The 24491-nt window shown below is 42.3% G+C and overlaps 1 long non-coding RNA gene across 1 annotated transcript; it reads left to right on the forward strand.

The window, feature by feature from the left end:
• The first annotated feature begins 11596 nt into the window (after positions 1-11596).
• Positions 11597-14836, forward strand: LOC144322949 (uncharacterized). The gene is made up of 4 exons (XR_013388532.1): positions 11597-11801; positions 12968-13057; positions 13758-13911; positions 14603-14836. It is a non-coding gene; the product is annotated as an uncharacterized LOC144322949 (long non-coding RNA).
• Positions 14837-24491: the final 9655 nt, after the last annotated feature.

Here is a 24491-nt window from a genome sequence, read left to right on the forward strand (position 1 = left end):
TGTAAGGACAAAATGAGATATTTGATATGTAATGATTCCAAAAGGCTAGAGCAATTGAATACAATATGATACTTTTTAGAAAACTATATTTTTTCTTTAGAAAGAGCTTAATTTTTTTTTAGAACATAGTTGTTAGCCTCATTGCAAATCCTTTTTTTGGGGAAAATGATACCTAAAGAGAAGAATCACTTTGCATCCCTCTGTCCTTATATTTTAAAATGTTGAGATCTCTGTGCTTGAGACAGAAAAGATCTGAGTGATAAGCTCTGTCTTTCCCATATGCATCTTTAATTCCAGCCTTCTAATTTTAAGCTAACACCATTAGCTTAGTTATAGCTATCGTGTTCTTAAAATGTACAAAACTCTCTTTTGTAAATAACTTAGACAGAATGCCACACTCACACCTCCATCACTGCCACCAATTAATCTTAGAGATGTTTCTCAAGACTTCAGTTATAAAACTTCATGCAAAACTAGCAAACAAAAGAAATTGCTTCATGTCATTTGAAATGAAATAGATTTAGTGTTTTCTAAACTTTGCAGGGAACTTGATCAAAGAGCTGATGGCTTCCTCATATAAGGCAGGGGCATATTCACCATTTAGGTGAGCATATGTGACAAAGATCCTTTGCAACTCTACTAAATTTTGGACAACGCTAATTCTTTCATGCAGCTTTTAGGACACATCTACTACCAGGCAGCAGAGGAACAGGCTTTTAGCAGAATCGCAATTGCCCTTTCTGCTACTGCCCCAGCATTAGGGCCACCTCATGAGCAGATGTGTAGCTGGAGGGACTTGGTGTGGGACTGGGCGTGGGCACCTCAGACTGTCAACCCACTGCAAGCATCCCCAACCATTTTCTTACTCCTTCACTGTGTTCACTCCTCAGAGCTCACCACCAGGTTAAAATAACCTCCACCTAGTGCCTTCCCATGACAGATTCTAAAGTTAGGCGGCATGATGGTGGACATGGTCCAATTTAAAGGATGCCAAATGCCCTCTGTTTTCTCATTTTCTCTCTGTTTTCCCCCCTCTCTTTTACACACACACACGCGTGCACGCATACCTACATGCACATGCACACACAGGTGCACACATACACCGAGACACAGATGCATAACGCAGAACCCAGGGTGCTTGCTTCAGTTTGCTGCTCTCGTTAGCCAGCTTTCTCCTTGGAAACCTAGCTGTTCACAGAAGGGAATACAAACTAAATGAGGCCCCCTTTTCGGCCAAAATCATGAAGTCCCAAATAGGAGTAGATTTCTGGAACCTAGGACACCATGGAGCCAGGAGCTACCGCCAAATGCATTTCAGCAGAGCTTCCAGAAAACAAGATCGTCGATAGCAATTTGTTTATCAAGACCAAGGTAAAATGCAAGCAATGAACTTGAAGCAACAGCAGGACAAGTCAGACAGAAAAACACTGCTCACCTCCCTCCCTCCTCCACACACTCGTCTTGCTTTCCGAGTAAAGTTTTATTACCATGGGGACTGTGCTAAGAATATATGAGAGAAAGCAAAAGACGGCTGTCACAGGGGGGTAAATTATCCAGCAGATCTGCATGGAAGTGTAGCTTATAAAAGTGTGGTTGAAGTTGTACCCGGCTAGACAATACGCAATGACTATTTTTGAGGTTTTTTGCTTCATTTATTAGCTGCAAGGCTGAATTCATATGAAAGTAATTTGCTCTCTAAACTCCTGTTTCCATATTAATTTCAGCTGAGTCAACTCAGCAGCCACCATATGTAAAAATTTGCTGAGTTGCTGGAAGAGTCTGTCGTGAGTCTTCCTTGCCCCCCATGTCTATCCCGCTGCCTGGCTCCCCAACATTCATAAGGTGCTTGCCAAGTGTGTCAGAAGCTGTGTCTGATACTCTGGGGGCACGAGTCAGACACATCTGTATTTTCGGGAAGTTCACAGTCTAGAAAGGAACTGAGCAGATACACAAGTAAACACAATATCAAACAGAAAGGAATATGAGGCCTCGGAAAGGCAGAGAGATGGGGCTACGGGAATCCATGGGGGGCACCCCTTCAGAGTAAGTGTCATGAAAGCCTTCATGGAGGAGGTAAGCCAAGCCTGAGGGTGAGAGGTATCTGCATTCCACTCAGACGAGAGAATGAGTAAAACACAGGCCATGGTACAGGTGCCTATGGAGGAGCAATTCCATCCAGCTACAGCAATGGTATATGGAAGATTGTCAAGGAATGAGAGCGTCGGATTGTGGTTTGGGGACAGATTGGAAGGACCTTGAGAGACATGTCAGGATGTGTGGACTTTATTCTGAGGGCTATGGAGACCAGTGAGGGTCCAGAAACCCAAGAGAAGGGCTGGCCCTTGAGAGCGTAAGTTAATGACGATGTTGACATGGAGGAGAGATCATCCCAAGGCCATTACAAGAAACCAGATGAGAGGGATGAGGGCCTCACTGAGGAGGAGTCAGGGGAGAGGAACAGAGCAAGACAAAGGAGAAACAGGTAAATGCTGCTGACCGATGCATTTCCTTGGCCTGATGCTCCATGACTCAGAAGGCCACAGGCCTGAAGAAGCCAACAAGAAAGATTCTCCTCATGCATCTTGGTCTTCTCCAGTGTGTTACAGAGAGCGGAGTCATGTGGCTAATGGGGGATGATTGGCAGCACCTGGGAACATTCCTTGTGTCCAAACAAGCTGCTTGTAAACATGCCTGGAGTGGTTGAGGATGAGCAAAGCAGAAGGGTGGTTCTACTCTCCCAACAAAAAAGGATAAGAGCCCACAGAAAATACGGGGAGAGGTTGTTTTGAAAGAAAAATAAATATACAGAGAGCTGTATCTCACAGATGTTTCGATAACGGACATGCTCAAAAATTTATGTCTTTCAGAAATAATTCTCGAATGAATTTCATCAGAGGGAATAAGGCTCCTTTTCATGGCTTTGAACCACACCAGCAAAATATCAGTAGCGCAAGGGAGGCCTAGAGCCTGGAAGACGTTGAGAGCCAGACGCAGGCCTGGGAAACTAAGCTGCTTTTACACCCTCAGTCATGATATAGATGCTCCTTTGAAGCATCATCTGAATGTGCCACAAATATAGAAAATATGCTCTCAAGAGAGCGTTTGTGGCATCTAAGCTCATTCTCAACTGTATCTGAGAAAGAAAAAAAAAAAAAAACAAAGCAGACACTACGCCAGATGAAGGGTCTTGGTCTCTTTTCGGTGGTGGGCATGGTTGAGGAAGTAGAGCTGACCTGGAGCTGCCGGTGGGCTGCACGCACAGAGCAAGGCCTTTTTTTTTTTTTTTTTTTTTGGTTTTGCTCCCCTGGGCAGATCAGTCACCATGTGAAATCCAAACTAAACAACCTGGAGAGAAAGATTCATGAGGTGTCAAATCAGATGTTTAATTTCCATAGAAAGCACAAGAGGGGAATATTTTGAAATCCTGTTTCGCGGCCGTAATTCATACTCTGTGTGCCTGTATGTTCCCACAGGTTTTTGGCCACGTGAAGCAAATATGGAATGGCATGAGCTCTACACATCATGGGAGACAAGAGCAGCCCCCCAAGGGGTCAGCTTTTAAAAGATGTAGTGTCTCTGGGGAGTAAATTGATAACAGTCTAGAACCCTTTTGGCATTAGGTAGCCTGTGCACATTCAGGATGCCACCGTGGTGTCACTAACTCCACTCCTCATACTACTATTTAGGCACGCATGCGTGTGTGCCCATTGTGTGCATAGAGTTTATACATAATTACATTTAATCCTCACAGCAACCCTGTGGCGAAGACGTATTACCCTGACCCTTCAACGAGAAACATGAGAAGCACATAAGTGAAGTGCAAAAGGCAGAGCTGGGATTTGGTGCGTCCACTTATTTGCCCTAAAGGAGCCATTAGCTTTGCAGACACCCCCACCTCTTGCCCTTCTCTTCCTAGTTTCCTGGTTGATCCTCCTGCAGTTCTTTCTCTTCCATCGTCTTTTAAATGCAGGCTGTTACGGGTTGAATTGTGTCCTCCTCCAAAATCCCTAGGTTCAATCCTCAGAACGTGGCCTTCTTTGGAGAGAGGGCCTTTATGGAGATAAGCAAGGAAGGGCACAACGTAGGCCCCAATTCAACATGGCAGAATTCGTGTCATGGAAGAATTGTGGACACAGGTACACATGGGGAGCACGTGGACCGGATGTGAAGACAAAGGCAGAGATCAGGGCGGTGCTTCTACGAGCCAAGGAAATCGCCTCAGACTGCCAACAGACTACCAGACGCAAGGAGAGAGGCCTGGAACACCTGGTCACTCTTGGCCCTCAGAAGTAACCAACCCTGCTGACGCCTCGCTCCTGGACTTCTAGCCTCCACAGCTGTGAGGTGATAAATTTCTGGTGAGCCACCTCGCTTGTGGTGCTTTGTCACAGCAGGCCTAGCGAACTACTAGCCCGGTGTTCCTTGTGAAAAGGCCTCTCATGGCAAAAACGACTGCCTACCTCTTCAGGTCCGCCTCACTCCTTCCTCTCCTCTGCCCCCCACACCCTCACCCCACCAAATAGCTAACTCGTTACAGTTTCTCAGACACCTCACACCAGGTTATGCCTTTGTCCTTAGCTATGGCATTTCCCCTTTCCGGAACACCTCGATCACTGTTCCAGCTCAATTATCGCCTCCTGTAGGAAGCCTTCCCTCATTTCCTCTCACGCTCATGGACCAAGAAGAGTTAATCATGCTTTCCTGCGGTGCTGCAGCTGGTTCTTGCACCTGCTCCTCTGGCTGTGCTTACACTCCAGGATAGCCTTGGTGTCTATGTGCTGACCTGGCCGTGTCCCTTCTTGGGCTGCCAGGCCCTGCGGGGCAAGTGCCCACCTTATTCCTCTCTGTACCCCAGTACTAAGATGGCACCAGGTGTTGGTCCTCCCTGGAAACCTTGAAAGGGTTTCTCCAACTGCCCCTCCGCAGCTGCAATCTAGGGGACTTTAAGTGAACACAGTAAGAGGAGACCGAATGGTGCCCCGAGTAAACATGTGGGCACAGCCAGTGAGGGAAGATATCCTTCCAGTGGGGGTGGAGCTGGAAAAGAAGCATCCATGAAAGCATAAAAAGGGGAAATAAGAAGTGGTGGGACCTATCTAAGAACCGCCTAATAGGGAATCTTAGTTATCAGGCCAAAATCTTTGTAGTCACAGTGGGACAGTGAATAATCTTATGAGATGGATGCCTCAGCATACCCTAACTCTTTGCCATGAAGCCTTGTGTCATCTCATTGCTCTTGATTTGCTTTAGTGCAGATCAATGTTCTCATTCCTCTCTGACCCTCATACAGACCAAGAACGCGTCTTGTGTGGACTCCATGTGTTTCCAGGCCTTGAGCAGCGATCGTTCATGGTGAGTAGGTAAAGTGAGTCTGGATGACGATTGGCTCCCAGCGAGCCTGACAGGGAGAGAAGGCCTGCATCGCGCCAGTGGAAGCATTTCTACTCTGCCTGACAGATACACTTGTCAATATGAATGAATAAAATGGCATTCTGTGAGCTACCCCAGTCCCTCATGGGTTTTGGTTGGTGGGAGCTAGGGTGTCTAATCAATCTTGCTTTGAATTTATTAGCTAAATGATAACATTCTTTGCCAAAACAGAAACACCCTACACATGGGCGATTTAATAAGAAAAGTGTTACTTCTCCCTCATGGCCTCCTGTTGGCTGCAAGTTGGGGTGGGTGTGACCTCTGCGCCACACAGTCACTTAGGTCCAGCTTTGAGGGCACCTTGAGGTGTGTCTTCCTTATTAAGCTCACAATTGTGGAAAGAAAGCAATTTTGCTTTCATGAGGAAGATAGAAGGAGCCTGAGGGACAAATGTAGGTCTAGACTGAAATGATTTGAGTATCATGGTGTATAAGAGAGAAAATGAAAAACACATTTAAAAATCTTTTTGAAATGTAACAAACATTTATTAAACTATTCTAAGAGCTTTTCAAATATGAATTCATTTCATCCTATGACATCCTGAGTATCCTGAGGTGGTTACTATTATCATTCCAATTTTACTGACAAGGAAGCTGAAGCATAGAGCAGATAAACAACTTGCTCCAAGGGCACAGAGCTTGGCTTCAAACTCAGGCAGATTGGCTCTGGAATACACCTCTCTCTCTCTTTTTAAGATTTTATTTTTAGGTAATCTCTACACCCAACATGGGGCTCAAATTTACAACCCCAAGGTCAAGAGCTGTGTGCTATACTGACTGAGCCAGCCAGATGCCCCTAGAATACATATTCTTTTTTTTAAGATTTTATTTATTTATTCATGAGAGACACAGAGAGAGAGAGGCAGAGACACAGGCAGAGGGAGAAGCAGGCTCCATATAGGGAGCCCAATGTGGGACTCAATCCCGGGACCCCAGGACCACGCCCTGGGCTGAAGGCAGGCAGGGATCTGAGCCATCCAGGGATCCCCAGAATAAATATTCTTAATCACTGTGCTTAGCTGCCTATCACACACATTTTATATTTTCAAAATATTAGTCCTGGTTGACCTTGTAACCCAAAGGACATTTAACGGCTTGTCACATTTTTCCAAATGCAATAAATCCAAGATATCAGGTGAAGACTTCTCAATCACACAGGGCAAAAATCCACAAGACCAAATCCTAGTGTCTATGATCTATGATAATTTGAAAGCCCCAAATCCATAAAATGTGACAGAGGAAGCTTCAAAAAAATTGCAGTCTCTGAGATTCTCACTAGCTCTGAAGACTTTGGAGAAGTGTGTTTTTTGTTTTGTTTTGTTTTTTTCCTTTCTTTGATTTTTCCTCTCAGTTCTCCAGTCGAGCATTTGGGTGCATGCGTGTGAACTTGGCCATGCACACACATGCATCATGTGCTCGTCAGCAGCAAATCCACTGCAGGACCCTCTGGACCATTGATATCACTGATGTGGCTGTTTTGGAGCATGATGCTCAGTTATAGATGTTCAGACAGCAAAGCACCACCTTTTTGAATTATTATTTCACATCTTAGAAATGATAGAGTTCTAGCTCTGAAATCACATCTCTCCTTCCCATTTGCATTTTTTGTTCTTAAAGAGGGGAGAAGGAAGTAGAATTCCCACCAGGGAGGCAGGGATTGTGCAAATCCCACAGCCCATCTCTGCCACGGGTCAGTGAGCAACCTTTACTGCTCTGCTCTTCACAGTTCCAAGAATCAAATTATTTCTCTGCTAAAACATCATTAGGCCTAACCTCCTGACCAAAAATGTGGACTTTGGCCAGTGCACCAGGTTACTGGGCATTTTCTGAACACTTTTCTGGTTTTGGTTGGTATGTCCTTAGACATGAAAGCTGATGATTAGCTGATTCCATTAGCCTTTTCCAAAAAAAAAAAAAAAAAAAAATCAATGTTTCATGCAACTATGTAGGCCCATAGCAAAGATTTCTTGGACGAAATAAACTCAGGAAACTATTTTCTGTTTCCTTTGAAATTCCACAATATGTATCATCTTATTAAAGGTTCCAGAAATAAAAAAAGAAACTTGATTTCATTTTACATAAACTGCTATTCTCCAAACTAAGATTTGATCAAGAAACCCTAAAGTTTTTCACTACACTTATCAACATACTGTAGAACCCATGGAGTATTGAGGAATCTGGCTATTAGTTTCTTTTTTTTTTAAGATTTTATTTATTTATTCATGAGAGACACACACAGAGAGGCAGAGACCCAGGCAGAGGGAGAAGCAGGCTCCACGCAGGGAGCCCGATGTGAGACTCGATCCCAGGACTCCAGGGCCACCCCCTGGGCCGAAGGCAGATGCTCAACCACTGAGCCCCCCAGGGATCCCCTGACTATTAGTTTCTGAAGGAGACTCTTGTTTCTGTGGAGAATTTCTCCATGGCCCTTGAAAAGAAGTCACCTTCTCATCGAATAGACCTGGAGATACAATTTGTACTTGTTTGGGGGGTTGTTAGGCAGCTAATGACCCAGCCCAGAGGAGAGAATGAGGAAACTGTGCATGAAGATTGGTTGTCTTCTGTGATCAACACGCAGAGAAGACATGGAAGCTTCTCCCTACGTCTCCAGCGTTCAGAACTCCTACCGCTCAGAATTCAAGTCCAATTGGAGGAAGTAATAGAAGGTGTCTACCTAAAGACTGTGGCTTACACAGTGCGCTATTTACTGGGCCCCTCTTTCCTCCAAGGTGATCTATCACTGCTGTTACTAATGAAGATATTATGAAGGACAAAACTCTTGGCTGCCACTTGTCACTGCAGAGCTGTGCAGCATCCAATGAAACACAAAGCTTCTGGAGGCTGGAGAGAACCCTGTCACCACAGTCACGGCGTCATGTGTGGCATGACACCTCTGTGTGCATTTCCCCCGCACCTAAGAACTCCTTTGCCAGTATGGACCAAAATAATGAAAGGAAACCGAGTTTTGCTGGCCCAGAGGATCAGCTGTATTGTTGAGAAGACTGTAGAGGTATTGGGCATGGGATTGTGATCAGAAAATGTTTCCCCCAAGGATTCTGTGCAACGTATTCTTCTATAGAGTTACTTTTCCCCCATTGGTCATGGAAGAGAGTCAGCATGTTAACGGTTGATCCAACTTACACTGCCATTTGATCCCATGAGTGCTATGTGGGACTCGGTCACTCATGGAAAAGGCCACCTGCCAGGCCAAACATGCCTGAGGCCAGAGCCACGGGATCCTGACTTGACATGCGCTGCCCTGCCTCCATCCACTCTGCCTCTCAGGGGGTCATGAGTTCCCTGAGCGAGGGGGTCATCCACCATGCAGTCTAACCTTGTGCCGTGAGTATTAGTATTCGTGCTATGTAGGTTTATGCAAGAACTTGCTTTGTGAAGATCTTCCAAGTGTCATCAGACCAGTGCCTTGTATCCTCTTCCATTCTTGTCCTATTCATTCATTCCTTGGAACAAACCTGAAAGCCTAAGCCTGTGCAGAGGAAGATTGGTATCGCATGGTACTTGCTGTATCTCCAGTTGCTGAGGGGGCAATGTGTGCACACCCACATGTTTATTTGGTTCTGTCCCAAACAAACATCCTTCTTTGTGAAATGCCTTGTGGGCTGTTGATACTTGGATGTCATCTCAGATTTAAAATCTCTACAGGGCAGGATAGATGCTGTTAAGTCCAATAGGCACTGGATCACATTTCCCCATGTTCTCTAGAACGTTCATAGCCATGGATGCTAAAGTTTTATGATGAAAGGGCTCATTTTCAAATAAGTTTGAGGAATATTGTATTTTCAGCCCTCTCTTTTAAAGAGGCATAAAATTCTCTAATGCTGAAAACACCTGTCATACCTATCACAAAGAATCATGTTTAACTCTAACTCAGTGTGTCTCTAATTTATTTGTCTATGGAATTCAAAATTCTTGTAGAAATCCATAGGCTAGGCAAGACTTGCCAACATTCAAAATCTTTGAAAAAGAAACACATAACTGGGTAGCTGGGTGGTCTCTCCCTCCTTCCAATTTCCTTGCCTGTATTCTCTCCTCTCCGTCATCACCAGCAGGATCTTTCTAGCTAACACATCACTCTGTCCTCACCCCTCCACTAATTAGGGTACAGGTTCTTTGCTCTGATGGAGGTACCAGATGGCAGTGGCTCAAACAAAACAGAAATGTATTTTTCTTCCACTTAACAGTCTGTACACTAGCAGTCCAGGATGCGAATGGTTTCTCCAGAAAGATAGAGACCCAGGCTCCCTCTATCTTATTCCTCTGCTGTGTGTTTTCCCATCCACGTGGACCAAAAGGTCTCATCTCTATGTCTACATTCCAGGCAATGGGAATGAGCGAAGGAGCAGAGGAGGGACCTCTTCCTTTCAAGAACATCATCTGAAAGTTGCACTTATAACTTCTGCCCCCATCCCATTGCTCAGAACTTCATTGCTTGATCACAACTACATGCAAGGGAGGCTGGACTATATAGTTTTCCTTACTCTGGTGACTATGGCTACACTGCAAAGTTTCTACGGTGTCAGAGAAAGAAAGAAGAGCCAACAGTCTCTACCACTTACATGACATCCCATTTGAGCCTTGCAATGATTTTTTTGAGGTAAGGATTTTCGTCCTGAACTTACAAATGAGAGAATTAAAACTCAGAAAGCATAGTGTTATAGGATAGATGAAAAGGTTGGAAAACATAGATAATTTGCGTATAGCCACCATGTCAAGAACTAACTTTACTCATTTTCAAGCTAACCAGGTAGCCTGCCACAGTTGCATCAATTCTTGCAGAAGAGGCAAGACTCCAAAGTCAAAGACAAAGGGCTTTATGACTCGTGGCAGAGTGGGCAGCGTGAGCTCCATGTTCTTTTGGTTTTTCTTGGCCTCCAAATCCTAGAGGATGATACAGAATGGTCCAGGGAGATGCTGCACATGCAGTGGGTCTGCATCACAATGAAGGAAGCTCCAGCTCAGGAAATATCAATCTTTAAAAAAAAAAAAACAAAAAAACAAAAACAAAACAAAACAAAACAAAACAAAAAACAGCAAGGAAACCTGCCCAACCTTTGCTTTGGAAGGAAACATTTTTTTTAATATCCTACAAAAGAAACAAATCTTTCTTACCCTGGAGGTAAGAAACTGTCTCTAACCTCCAAGGTATTTGCTAGCTATGCAACATCCTTAAAGGATAATTCAAGGTAGTTCAATCAAAAGCTCAATATCACTCATCATCAGGGAAAGGCAAATCAAAACTACAATAAGCTATTACCCCACACCTGTCAGAATGACTAAAATCAAACACACACACACACACACACACACACACAACAACAACAACAACTGTAGGAGAGGATGTGGACAAAAAGGAACCCATGTGCACCATTGGTGGGAATGCAAACTGGTGCAGCCACTGTGGAAAACAGTAGGGAGGTTCCTCAGAAAGTTAAAAATAGAGCTACCCTAGATCCAGTAATCACACTAGTGGGAATTTACCCAAAGAATACAAAAACACTAAATCAAGGGGACACACGCACTCCTGTTTACTGCTACATTATTTACCACAACCAAATGAAGGAAGCAGCCCCAGGGTCCATTGACAGATGAATGGATATAGAAGATGTGGTATATATATATATCACATAATAATAATAATAATATTCCATTGTGTATATATATATATGGTATACTATATATATATACACACACATACTATATATATATAATATACCATATATATATACACACACACACACACCACAGAATATTATTTAACTGTAAAACAGAATAAAATCTTGCCATTTGCAACAGCATGAATAAAGTTAAAGAGTAAAATGCTAAGCAAAATAAATCACTCAGAGAAAGACAAATATCATATGATTTCACTCATACGTGGAGTTTAAGAGACAACAAAATAGCAAAGGAAACAAAAGAGAGAGAGAGACAAACCAAGAAACAGACTTTTATCTACAGAGAACACACTGATGGTTATCAGTGATGGGAGGTGGGTGAGGAGATGGGTGAAATAGGTGATGGGGGGTTCAAGAGTATGAAAAAATATATAATAATAATAAAAAGCAAAGGTGATTAGTTTCTCTGCTGACAAAGCTTGTAGAAAATGAGAGACCCATGGGGAATTTTCCCCCAACTCCCAGCTAGCCTTGCTATTTCAATTACAGTAAAGGCACTTCTTCAACACATCCCCCATGGAATACTGACCATGACTCCACCGTGGCAACTCCCACTGTTGTAGTTGTTCATACCTCTGGCTCCCCACACTAGAATGTCAGGTCTCTGAAGGCAGGCACCATGCTTTTACTTTTATGTCTCCAGCACCAACCACATTGTTTGAACTACAGAGCATGTTTAGTAAATATTTTGAGGGACACCTGGGTGGCTTAGTGGTTGAGCGTCTGCCTTTGGCTCAGATCATGATTCCGGGGTCCTAGGATTGAGTCCCACCTCTGGCTCCCCACAGGGAGCCTGCTTCTTCCTCTGCCTGGGTCTCTGCCTCTCTCTCTCTCTCTCTGTATCTCTCATGAATAAATAAATAAAATCTTTTTAAAAACTGCTTTACAGCATCTTAGTGACCACAAGGAATGTTGTTCCTTTAGGTGGCAGAAATAATTCTATCCTAGAGTTAAGTGGCATCATCACTTTTGTCAAGGCAATGAGCTTTCACTACAGGCCTTCCACTGTCAGCTTGGGCTGAGCTACATGTGTTGCCTTCCCCCAGTCTTGTTGACTATTCTGACCCATGCCAGCAGGCAGGTCCAGCACCGCCTCATCCCAGGGCATCTTCTCGCTCCTAGGGTGGCCATGCTTCTTAACGGGCACTCTCAGCTCTAGTCAAGAGCCCCCATAGATCCAAGGAAACTGGGTTCTCGCCATGGCAATTAGCCCCGTGTTCATGGCTCATTTTCACCGGGGCAGTAGCAGGTGGTCATTGGACTTCTGTGACCTTTCCTCAGCCCTTTATCTACCTCTTGGTGATCTCCTGAAGCAGCTCTGCCCATACATCTTTCCTAGGGATCCTTTGCGAAACCCTGTTGAGTGTCCCAGCACTGTTTTCCCGAAACAAAGTGGCCAGTTTGTTTTGTAAGGATGTATCGATACTCATTTCATTCATTACTTACCCAATCCCAAAAATGATATGAAGCAGAAAATGTCAATGATGAACCATAAAAATAATAAAAACCTTTGGCGAGGGAAAAATCATCATAATTTGTTTAAACACTGACAAATATTGATACCAATGGTGAATGTGGAGACGGGGCATGAAAGGAATGACCAGAGGGAAATTACTGGTATATTTATTTTTTCAGGTCACCATTGATTCTAAATGAATTATGATAGTACAGCTTTGTATAGAAAATTTGATTAAAGGCCTCATGGTAATAATAAACATCAAGCATTTCCCCACTTTTATAGATGAAGAAATTATCTCAGAGTAGTCAAATAATGTACCCGGACTCACAACAAAGGGATAGAGCTGGGGTTCTCTGACTTGGTGTTGATTGAATTTCCTGCCTCAGAGATTACTGAAGCACTGACAAGGTGCAGACCGGAAGCTCTAGAAACACATCCAAGTGGAGAAGCATGAGGAAGAACACAGATCCTGGCTGGTGAGGCATTTTTTGTGTATTTTAATAACAAATACAACAATAAAATACAAAATACAACATTTTAACAAATTGTTAAAATGTATTTTAACAACAATGCAACAAATACAACAATAACAAATACGACAATACAATTTTGTATCTCAAAACTGAATATAAGCCAAAGTGGCTCAATCATTAGTGTTTGCTAACTTAATTTTTTAAAGAGAAAACAGTTCAGGTCTATTTTATTTTACAATTTATTTTAAAACTGTGCCAGTGATAAGAATCATCCAAATTCCAGTCATGGACAATTCGTGTCAGAGCATGAGCGCATCCAGAAAAAAATCTCCAGGAGATTCTTGCAACCCAGAAATATATTTCCTCTGAATGTTACCATGAACTAGAATTAAAGAGGAGCATTTTTTAAAAAAGAAATAGAAGAAACCTGAGTAAAACCCTGAGTTACATGATTTTTTTTTAACAAGATTCAATGGACTCCCTTATTTTGCAGTCGTGTTTGCCTATGTTAATAATCGAGTGTTATTTATGACAACATATAGGTAAATTGTTCTCAGAGGTGGGCTTATTACTGTACGTTAATTAAAAGTGATTTGCTCTTATTCTCACAGTTACTCTTTAGTCTTTTCCTGAAGATTTTCAAACACACACACACACACACACACACACACACACATACAAATCTCACACACTCCTCTTCCAGGGAAGAAGTGTAAAAAACATTTTATCCTCATATCCCATCACTGAGAAGAGGATTGACGTCCAGTCTTGCAGGTAGGAAGGATCCAAAGATGAGAAGGAAAAGCACCATGGTTCTCAATGGAAAATATGTGGTCAAGGTCCACCCATGCATAAAGGTAATGTCTATGGTTTTCATATATTTGGTCCCTCCCTGGGTTTTTCATTTGAGTGCTTTAAACTAAAAAAAAAAAAAAAAATTAATAATAATAATAATATTACTCAAAAGCTCAATATCCAAAGAGAGATTCTAGTTAATTTAAATAGAGCCTCAAAAATAGAGGTTCCTCTGCTTCTATTTCTGATGGAATGTTGAGATTTGCATTCTCTTTTTCCATCTAACGGCTGCCTGGCATCAAAAAGTCAGAGTCCACTCTAGCACTGTTGCTAGATGTATTCTGATAATACCATTTACAAACCAACCAAAGCATAGAGTGTGTATGTGTTTGGGGGTTGGGGGTGTTATTTTGTTTCAGCAAGAGCCATCCTTCACCTGGTGTGAAGGGGCAATACTGGTTTCTGTTTCATAAGCGAGGAAAGTTATGATACTTGGACTTTCTGTATGGAGTTAGCCTTGATTTTTCTCATCTGCCAAGCTAAGAAATTACCCCAAACTTAATTTGGCCCAATTGATAGGACCTTGCTTAAAATCATGAAGAAAATAGTTATAAATTTATTTTCTAATTATCAGAAAATATCTGAGAAGGAGAATTTACTCCAGAGACATAAGTGGCCTAATGGAATGATTAAAATTATAATTAAATAAAACTAAGTCATCCCAAGCCTACTTAGCTTTATAATTCCCTCCAGGTTTACTGTGGCATTTGAGAGAGGAGAGAAGAAGAAATCACTTTTTAGGATTTTCCAGTGTGAGGGAGCCTTCCAGACTTTCAGAAGAAATAAATCCCAGGATAGATGAGGCTGACATCGCATCCCTCCCTAGTCAGTCCTATTCTATCACCACTGGCTGTGTGCCAAGGAAATTGACCTTCTACTCTTCATCTTCAATTTTCTCATGTCCAAAACTTCTAGGACAATAACAACATACACCACAGGATTGTTATGAGAAATAAATAATACCATGTATAATAAGCACTATGGGTATATGTGGTTTTTAGCATCACTATTATTATAAGTAACATATCAAATGAGGGAGTAAAGAATATTCCAGAACACTTGAAGAAGAATATGATAGTAAATATGTTAAATTGGGTATTAACAGTAGAAGAGTTTCTGTGGAGAGTTGGAAGTTAAAATTGGAGAAGCCTCCATGTACTGGGAAGAGAGAATGGAAGTGAGGCCTCCAGCAGCTTCCTCTTTCTTCTATTAAGTGCAGACGCTAGATGAAAGATAGAAGTCTAGAGAGGAAAGGGGTTTCCAATTCCACGGGCCACATAACCCACTCTCTTGCATTAGAAAGTGACCCAATGTCTCTGACTGCATATCTTTTTGTTTTTATTTAAAAAGTCAATAGCTGGGGAACGTGAGTGGCTCAGTGGTTGAGCATCTGCCTTCAGCTCAGGTCGTGATCCTGGGGTCCTGGGATCGAGTCCCACATCAGGCTCCCCACAGGGAGTCTGCTTCTCCCTCTGCCTGTGTCTCTGCCTCTCTCTGTGGAATTCTCATGAATAAATAAATTAATTAAATCTTTAAAAAAGAAAAGTCAATAGCTACCACAACAACTAGGGTGGCTATAATCACAATGAGAGACAATACCAAGTGTTGGCAAAGATGCAGAGAAATCAGAGCCCTCATACAATGCTGTGGGAGTGTCAAATGGTGCAGCCTCTCCGCAAAAACAGTTTGAGAATTCCTCAAAAAGTTAAGCACAGAATTACCCAGGTATATACTCAAGAGAATCGAAAATAATGTATACACAGAAACTTACACATGCATGTTCACAGAGGCACTACTCAAAATGGCCCCAAAGTGGAAACAACCCAAATGTCCATCAACTAATGAATGGGAAAACAGAGTGTGGTACATCCAACCAATGGTATATTATTCATCCATAATACTTTCCCAAAAGTTAATGAATTATTCACTTCAAAAATAGTTTGCTAAGTGAAAGAAACCAGGCACAAAAGGCCACATGTTGTGTGATTTAATTTCATGAAATGTTCAGAATAGGCAGATCCACAGAGACATAAAGAAGATCAGTGGTTGCTGGGGGCTGAAGGAGAAGTGGGGGAAGGGATTGGCCACTAATGAGGATGGGGTTTCTTTTTGAAGTTGACAACAGTGTTCTGGAATTAGATAGTCAGCTTTGTAACTATGTTAAAAACTAAATTGTGTACTTAAAAGACTGATTTTATGATATGGGAGTTAGATTTCAATAAAAAAGTTATCTGAAAGAAAAACCAATTGCTGATTTAACACATTATACCATATTACACTGAAAGTAAATGGGGGTGAAGTTTTACAAGACTTTAGTGAACCTGCATGAGTCACGTAACTCCTCTCTGCTTCTGCACTTTCCTCCTCTGGAGGAAGAAAGAAACAACACCTGCCGCCCACACTTGTGATAAGACTGGAGTATTTTTTTTTTTTTTGAGAAGCCTGTGTTTTCCAGCAAAAGGTGATATGCAAATACAAGGCAACACATACAGGCATCACTGAACCCTGGGTAGCTTTAAATAGAGTCACGATATGGGAACTGAATCTCAAACATACAGGTAGGTATTCACTTCTCACAGCCAGAGAGTGGCCCATGTGATGTGTCTTGGTTCCACATGGGTCACTGATGAGAGCAAAGCCTGAGACACCCACTCCCCCATACACACATACACACACGTGCACACACATGTACACACGTGTATGCATTCATGCACACCCACACTCCTGCAAGCACACGTGTGCACACACATGAAGACGCATACACACGTGTGCACACGCACACCCACAAACTGCTCTGAGAGTCAAGCTCTAAGTTATTATTCATCATGCTGTTCTGAATGTTGAAATGTTTTCAAAATAGATAAGCTCGACAAAATGGTCAACTCTGATGACCCTTCTAGAAAATAACGCAGAACATTTTTCAACCGACCGGGAAAGAAAATGAAGCTTATGAGGTACCGTTCCGTTCGAATCACACTTTTGGTGCAATCAAAAGGATCTCAATCTTCTTCTTTCAGATTTAAGACACGAGGCAGAGAGAATAAGAAACTGCAATAAGGGAAGGGTAACTTATCCCATTCTAGATAGCAAACATTGTTAGCTTAACCTTCTACAAAAGGGCGAGCAGTCTGGGAAGAGCCATGCCTTGAATCACGAGTTCCAAACAGCCATCGCAGACCATGACTGCCTTTCCTTGATTCACTATAAAATAAACACATTTCTAACAAAAGAATCCCTCTGCTCCTTATTCCTGATTATACAAATGGGTCCAGGATTCACACAGTGTAAAGCCCAAGCAAGGAGACAGGACCACAGTCCATTGCCCCCACACCGCCCCTGTGCACCCTTGCCCCCTCACTGCTACCCAGATGTGCCCCTTTACAGAGTAGAGGAACCCATGCCTGCTTCCTGCATCCCCTCGCTTATCCTCAGAGCCACCAGCCACAGGAGAAGTGAAGCGGGATCGCACGTTGGGCTGAAAGGCACGGGATCCAGTGACCCATCTCTTCACTCCAGTCCTTTCCTCCCTTTAAAAACCTGGAGAAGTAGAAATGACAGACAGACCAAGACTGATGTGGAAATCTAAACATACATGATAAAACTGAGGATTTATGTCTTTGGGGATATTTTCTCTTCTTCTTGCATTCCCCTCTTATCCCACAGAAGAATTTCCGTCAACATTACAACCTTAGAAATGATATAAAGGAAATATTCTCTTTTCTCAATCTCCCTTGAAATGCTCTTCCTTATGGAAATGGAAGTGATTATCAAGAGATAAGCTCCTGCTGCCATCTTGGGTACCTAAAAGCAAATGGCACTCCAGGTTTTACAAAAGCTAAATAACCCACCAGAGGTTGGGGGGCATCTTCTGCGCTTCCACTTCTCATGTGTTAAGCAGATTAAGCATAGGATTTATCAATTGGAGATGAGAAGCCAGAGACAGACCAAAAATGGGGGGTTGAGAGGTATGAGGTGGGAGGGAAAACGTGGAGAAAAAGTGGCAAGGTTGGGAATCCCTGGGTGGCTCAGCGGTTTAGCGCCTGCCTTTGGCCCAGAGCGCGATCCTGGAGTCCAGGGATCGAGTCCCACGTCGGGCTCCCAGCATGGAGCCTGCTTCTCCCTCCTCCTGTGTCTCTGCCTCTCTTTCTCTCTCTATGTCTATCATAAATCAATCAATCAATCAATCAATCAATCTTTAAAAAAAAGAGGCAAGGTGGAGCTATTTCAGATATGGGACATATATTTTTTGCAACAGACTTGGTTTTGCGCTGAACAAAAATCCAAATAACAGTGTCTAAAAAGATACAAGCTTACTTTCCTTCTCCTCAAATAAGTGTGAAGGTAGGTAAGCCGGTACTGGTGATGTGCTCCACAACCACTGGGGACTGAGGATCTTTCTATTTTCAGCTCCACATCCTCAGCTTATAGCTTCCATTTTCAAGGTCACCTTGAGCTTGTAAGATAACAGCTCTAAACATCTCATCAATGTTCCAGGCAGGAGGAAGGGAAGAGGGACCAAAACAAAGAATCCTCCCAGCTGAACTTGGGGAGCTCCACACAACTTCTGCTTGTATCTCATTGGCCACTTCTAGCCACAAGGGAAGTTGGGATGTGCAGTCGACTACCTCAACACAGGCTGGCCCGAATAAAATCATACTGGTCACAACATATTAGTAGGGAACAAGTGGAGAATGACTGGTTAGTCCCAGGGACCTATCAGACCAACCACATCTCATGCCATGGGAGCATAAAAGTAGAAGGTGGAAAGACAAGGCTCCGTCCCCAGTATACCCATGAGAAACCAAAAGGATTGGCAAACTTTCCTTGCCCTGTGACTTAGATAAGCAGAAAACAGAAGAATTTCTTTGAATAAAATAGGACCATCACCCTGTTACACACACACACATGCACACACATCTATGTGCAAAAATGGACCCATTTTTCAAGGCAAACACAAAGAAAGGAACATGATTAGGGAGGACGTGTGTGTGTGTGTGTGTGTGTGTGTGTGTGTGTGTCTGAATGCATTCCCACCCTCCTGAGCTCTCTCTGTAAAAATCAATAACCCAAGTTTGTTCCTATGCAAGGACATTTCCTAAAGAACAGATGAGGAACAACATTTCCTCTGGGCCCTATCACTACCTTAACTCTCAGATTTTGTACTTATGGTGTGAACCACCCATCGCATGTGAGACATTGGTGTGGAGGTTAAGCTTCAGAAAACAATGGGATAGAGACAGACCAGACAGGCCAGGCCATCCGGAAAGCTGCCCAGAAAAATTCCCACTGTCTGTGCCAGCTCTTGAACTGCTCGTGTAGGGGGATTTCTTGTTGTTACACAATCAGCTGGTTTATCCTGCCCGGCACGGCACGTTGAGAGGAGGCTGTTTAGGTGTCAGCTAAATCAGCTTCTCTGGCTACTCAAATAGCAGCTTCCATAAATAAAAAGCTGAAAACCACTGTTAAAGCCGGAGCTATTGGTTATCCTTTTCAGGAAAATGATGAATCATATTATAAACCGGAAAAACAAATGTTTCTGGGAAGGGATGTAGCAAAGAAGTGCTCCTGGCATCCTCTAGAGAAGGCAGTGGGACCCCCTCATGACCACTGTCCCAGAAGCAAGGGGACATTGCCCTGCAGATCTTCTAAGATAGACACGTTAAACTGTTCCTGGAAGTGGGGCGTAGACATACACTTATGAACGTGCAAAAATTGGCCCATTGTAAAATGGGCACTTGATGGGATGAGCACTGGGGGTTATAATATATGTTGGCAAATCGAACTTCAATAAAAATAAAAATAAAATAAATAAAATAAAATGGGCAAAAGCCAAGGCAAAAAAAAAGTTTCTGATCCATAATAGATGATATTTATCTCCTTTTTCAAAATGACACAAACACGTAAATCTGTCTGACAAGAAGAATTTCATTTGAAGAAAACTCAGTTGCCAAATGTTAAAGTTGTGTTAATTACTCCTGTTGGTTTTCCCTAACTATGAACTTGGGTGTTCTTAAGAATATCAGCTTTTGAACTGAATTCCTTTAACAAAGGATGACAGTGAAAGCCCTGCTTTTAGGTACCTCAGGGTCCTCAGGAACCACAACTGCCAATTTAATTAAAAACAAACAAAATAAAACAGAACTGACAGTGCCACCCATCTCTGGAAAGACCCTCAACACCCCTGTAGCTTAAGGATCAGAAATTTTGTGCCTTGAGTCCCTGGGATCATCTTGGGGGTTGGTCTAGGCTGACCTATCTCAGCCCCGAGGCTTCACTCTCCAGAAGTCAGAAAGAATTAGCACTCCCAAGCCTCATCCTGGTTACATCCAAGAATGCCCTCAGGTATGAGTTAACTAGTCAAAGAAAAGGATCGAGCTTGTCAGTTGTCATTTTTGCATTTGGTTGAATCCCAGTTGTCCATTTGCAAAAAGAGTGATTTGTACAAACGTAATGGACATGTTATATCAGTAAATTGATTATTTTAAAGTGATGTCCCACCTCTAAGGTGCATGCAGAAGTGAACCCCGTAGCACTAACTACAAGACATGGTGAGTGCTAAGCTTAGATTTTTCCACAACTGACTTAGATTTCTCCATATTTAATTTCTGATTCAGGAATGTTCGGAACAGCCTGAGGTCTGGATGGGGGTGGAAGAGACTGTCAGTTACAGAAGTTGGGACTCTCCTTCTTCTCTGGAAATTGAGTTGTCAGCAGCCAGGTCAGAGCACATGAGGGAGAAAATCATTATCTTTTCTCTTTAATGGAAATGACTTAAATAGTTATCTTGCAGGAAATGTGTTTTTAAAAATTGATCCCTCAAAAAAAAATAAAATAAATTAAAAAAATAAAAGTTGATCCTTCTGGGGCTGAGATAAACTGGATATATTCAAGGGGCAAAGAATAGGGGTTCCTACATTTGTTAACTGGTTTCACCACTTACGAGATGTGTGGCCCTAATCCACTTTAACTTCTCTAAACATTAAGTTTCCGCATCTCTAAAACAGGAGTCTTGGTGATCTTACAATTTTTAAAAAAGATTTTATTTATTTATTCATGAGAGACCCAGAGAGAGAGGCAGAGACACAGGAAGAGGGAGAAGCAGGCTCCCTGGGGGGAGCCTGATGCAGGACTCGATCCCAGGACTCCGGGGTCATGCCCTGGGCTGAAGGCAGATGTTCAACCACTACTGGGCCACCCAGGTGCCCTGGTGGTATTATAATTTGTGAAAAAACGTTCAAGATGCAGCCCTGGAACAAAGAGTAGTGTATTAAATCGCTATTAAATTTCCTTATCTCTCCTTCAGAAGAACATTCATTAGTAAACCAGAACATATTAGCAGCCACAGCCTGCCTCATGAAGCCAAGTTTTCCCTCTAGCTTACCGAATTGCTTATGTAGTAGCACTTAGAACAGCATCACAAGGAGGCCTTGTTAAAAACACATTGCCTCCACACACCAGGAGGTTTGGGTTCAGAAAGTCTTGGAGGACCCTGGATTTTAAGGGCCTCGCAGATGAGTTCGAAGTATGCCAAAGCTTGAAACTCAGTAGGCCTGGGTGATGTCCATATAATGACAGCAAACAGTCATTTTGATTTACTCTAATAACTTTTATCATTAGATTAAAGATACATCCAACCAGTTAATAAAAGTTTACAATTCTGGGCTCTTAAAAACTTTCTGTGAATATTGCTCAAATCCCTTAGTGCTTGCTTCAGTTTAACTAAGCCACGAAGTACAAACTGTAAAGCTTCCTGACTTCACGGATGGGAACATTGGAGTTCAAATGTCCTGCCACCATCTGAAACCTCCCTGACAATCTCTCCCTCCCTTAGAGGATGAATCACAATCTCTTGGTTCTTGGCTCTTAGCAAATTATATTTAGATCCATTGTCTACAGGCCCCACCAAGTGTAAGCTTCTGGGGGTGGAGACACCAATTAGGCAGAAATGTACTCCTCCTTAGCATAGAACCAGGCACATAATAAAGCATTAAATAAATGTGTACTGCATTTCACTACACAGTTCTTAATTTATGCTAATTTTATAAAATCAAAAATATTACAGAAAATTTAAGCATAAAGACTTGTAACATTTTAACATATTTGTTGGGATTTGCAAGTCCATTGACCTCTTTAAGGAAAATGTTTCCTAATCTCATTACTTCTCTTAGGCAAAGTGAAGTAATTTGCTTAAAAACATCCCCTTAAGTTAAATATTGACTTAGCATCTCTTAGAACACAATCCCCTCTTCTCTGCTGTGTAACTGTTTGTTAATGGATTGGTAATGGATGAATAATAAGCAACTCCTTTGACAAATATTTGAAGACATCATCCAAAAAAAAAACCACAAACCCAAAGCAACACAAAAACCTCTTTTCCAATTAATCTAGTGAGCCCTTAATTATTCTTTCGAAGCACTTAGTATTAAAACACAGAACACATACAATCGGTTTTATCTCTTGCTGAAATGATGTTGGAGAAAATTCTAGGGGGGTGCTCAGAGGAATCAGTAATTGCCTCCTGACTTGTTCTGCACCGCATGAGGGCCACAGAGGGTCTCTACAGCAGAGCTGGAAGCCAAGTGGCAGGGCAGCAGCATCGAGTTTTTGTGGAGCTGGTCCTCATCCTTAGGGAGCTCACAGTCTGTGCAGAAGACAGGTACATAAACACACAATGACCGGGTCAGGAGAAAAATGCCTCATGGAAAAATATGCAGCTGTCCTGTGGCAAAAATGAAGTGAACGGAAGGGCTCCCTGGGGACCAGGTTTGACAAACTTGAAAACATTTCATTTGAATCCTGATGGATAAATAGGATCTTCCCAAGGACAGGTATTAACACTGATCAAGTTTGCTTTTTAGGTAGTTCAGGTCAGCACCCTCAACGATAGTAACAAAGTTTAACACTAAAATATCTGAATAAAGGATCAAGGGAAGTACAGTTGCCTTAGCAGATGCTGACGGCCCAGCCAAAACGTTTGGATCACATAAAATCTAATTATGCTCATGAAAATGAAGGCAGCAGGATGTCCAATTTAATAGGAGAGAAAAAAGGAAGAGTACATAAACTATAAAGAATTTATTCATTTTCCCCCATAAAGACTAAGCCCTCTTACGTGTTCTTGTTAATTCATGAACTTTCCAATTCATGTTCCAGGGACTCATCCCGCTGTTTTGAAATAGCTGTTGTAGATAAGCTACAGGATTTTATTTAGGCCACATGACCTTAATTTTTATTTCTGCCTCATTTCGTTCCGTGTCTTCTCATTTGTTGGAGTCATAAATTGGTATTTAATTAGATTACTTAGTGACACCTAGTGGCAGGGAACTGGAACCAGAGGCTAATGTAACCGAAGTTGCTCCTCTTCATACTTGGGACCAAAGAACGCTCTTGTATTCCAACTTCTCTCTTTAACTCATCTCTCTCTAATGAAATGTGATGGTTAATTTTATGTGTCAACTTGACTGGACCAGTAGATGCCCATATGAAACCGGATTTCTGACTGTGTCCATGAGGCTGTTTCAGAGATTAGCGGTTGAATCAGTGGACTCAGTAAGGTAGCTTGCCTTCTCCAGGTGAATGGGCATCATTCCTTGAGGAACTGAATAGAACAAAAAGGCAGAGGAAAGAGAAATGAGCCCTTTTGCTTCCTGCCTGTCTGCTGGAGCTGGAACATTGCCCTTGGACTAGGATGTACACCTTTGGCTCTCCTGGTTCTCCGGCATTCAGACTCAAACTGGAATTATACCATGGGCTTTCCTGGGCCTCCAGCTTGCAGCCAGCAGGCCGTGGGACTTCTCAGCTTCCATAATTGTGTGAGCCAATTCTCTACAATAAATCTTTTTTCTGGAGAACCCTAACTAATACATGACGCTAAAGCCAATCTACGTAAGCAATTTGACCTGAAAAGCAAATGCTTGGGGAGAGAAAAGGAGAAAGAGAAAGACAAAACAAGAGGGAGGGAGAAAGAGAAAGAGATGGTTGGTTGAAGAGGCGTTTTGGAATTGCAGAGAGCCAAGAGCAGCCGGAAGGGTATGTATTCGACTGCCTTCAGATCAAGAAATAGAACGGTAAGCCCACCCCTTGATGCAGAAGATGTAATGAGAATCTGTGGCAGTCTGAGGAGAAAGGGCCAATTAATACTTTTTTTCTGTCTTTTCTACTCAGATTTGAAAGCACAAGATAAATATAGTTATGATTTTGAAGTCCATAGACATCTAAATTTAAATATTCTTTAAACCAAAGATTTCTTATTTTCATAAAGTATAACCTTTTTTATAATTTTCTAATTCTCAATTTCTGTTCCCTTTATCCCTTCTTTATTCACCTATTGTGTCACTTTGGTTTTTTTTCCACTAAATGATCCATTTAAATGTGAACATTAATACAATTTAGAGGGTTTCTCTAACATATAAAGCAGAGATCTACTACCTTAGCATATATTATCAGAAAGCCGGCCCACCCAAGTGATAAAAATGCAAAACGAGTATGATAATAAAATCAATTTTAAAAATGACAATATAACAAAGCTACTAGAAGGAAGTGTGAGTGCACGTGCCAGCTCTGAGTTGATGATGCCAATCCT

The sequence above is a fragment of the Canis aureus genome, chromosome 11, assembly GCF_053574225.1.
Source record: "Canis aureus isolate CA01 chromosome 11, VMU_Caureus_v.1.0, whole genome shotgun sequence".
Lineage (NCBI taxonomy): Eukaryota > Metazoa > Chordata > Mammalia > Carnivora > Canidae > Canis > Canis aureus.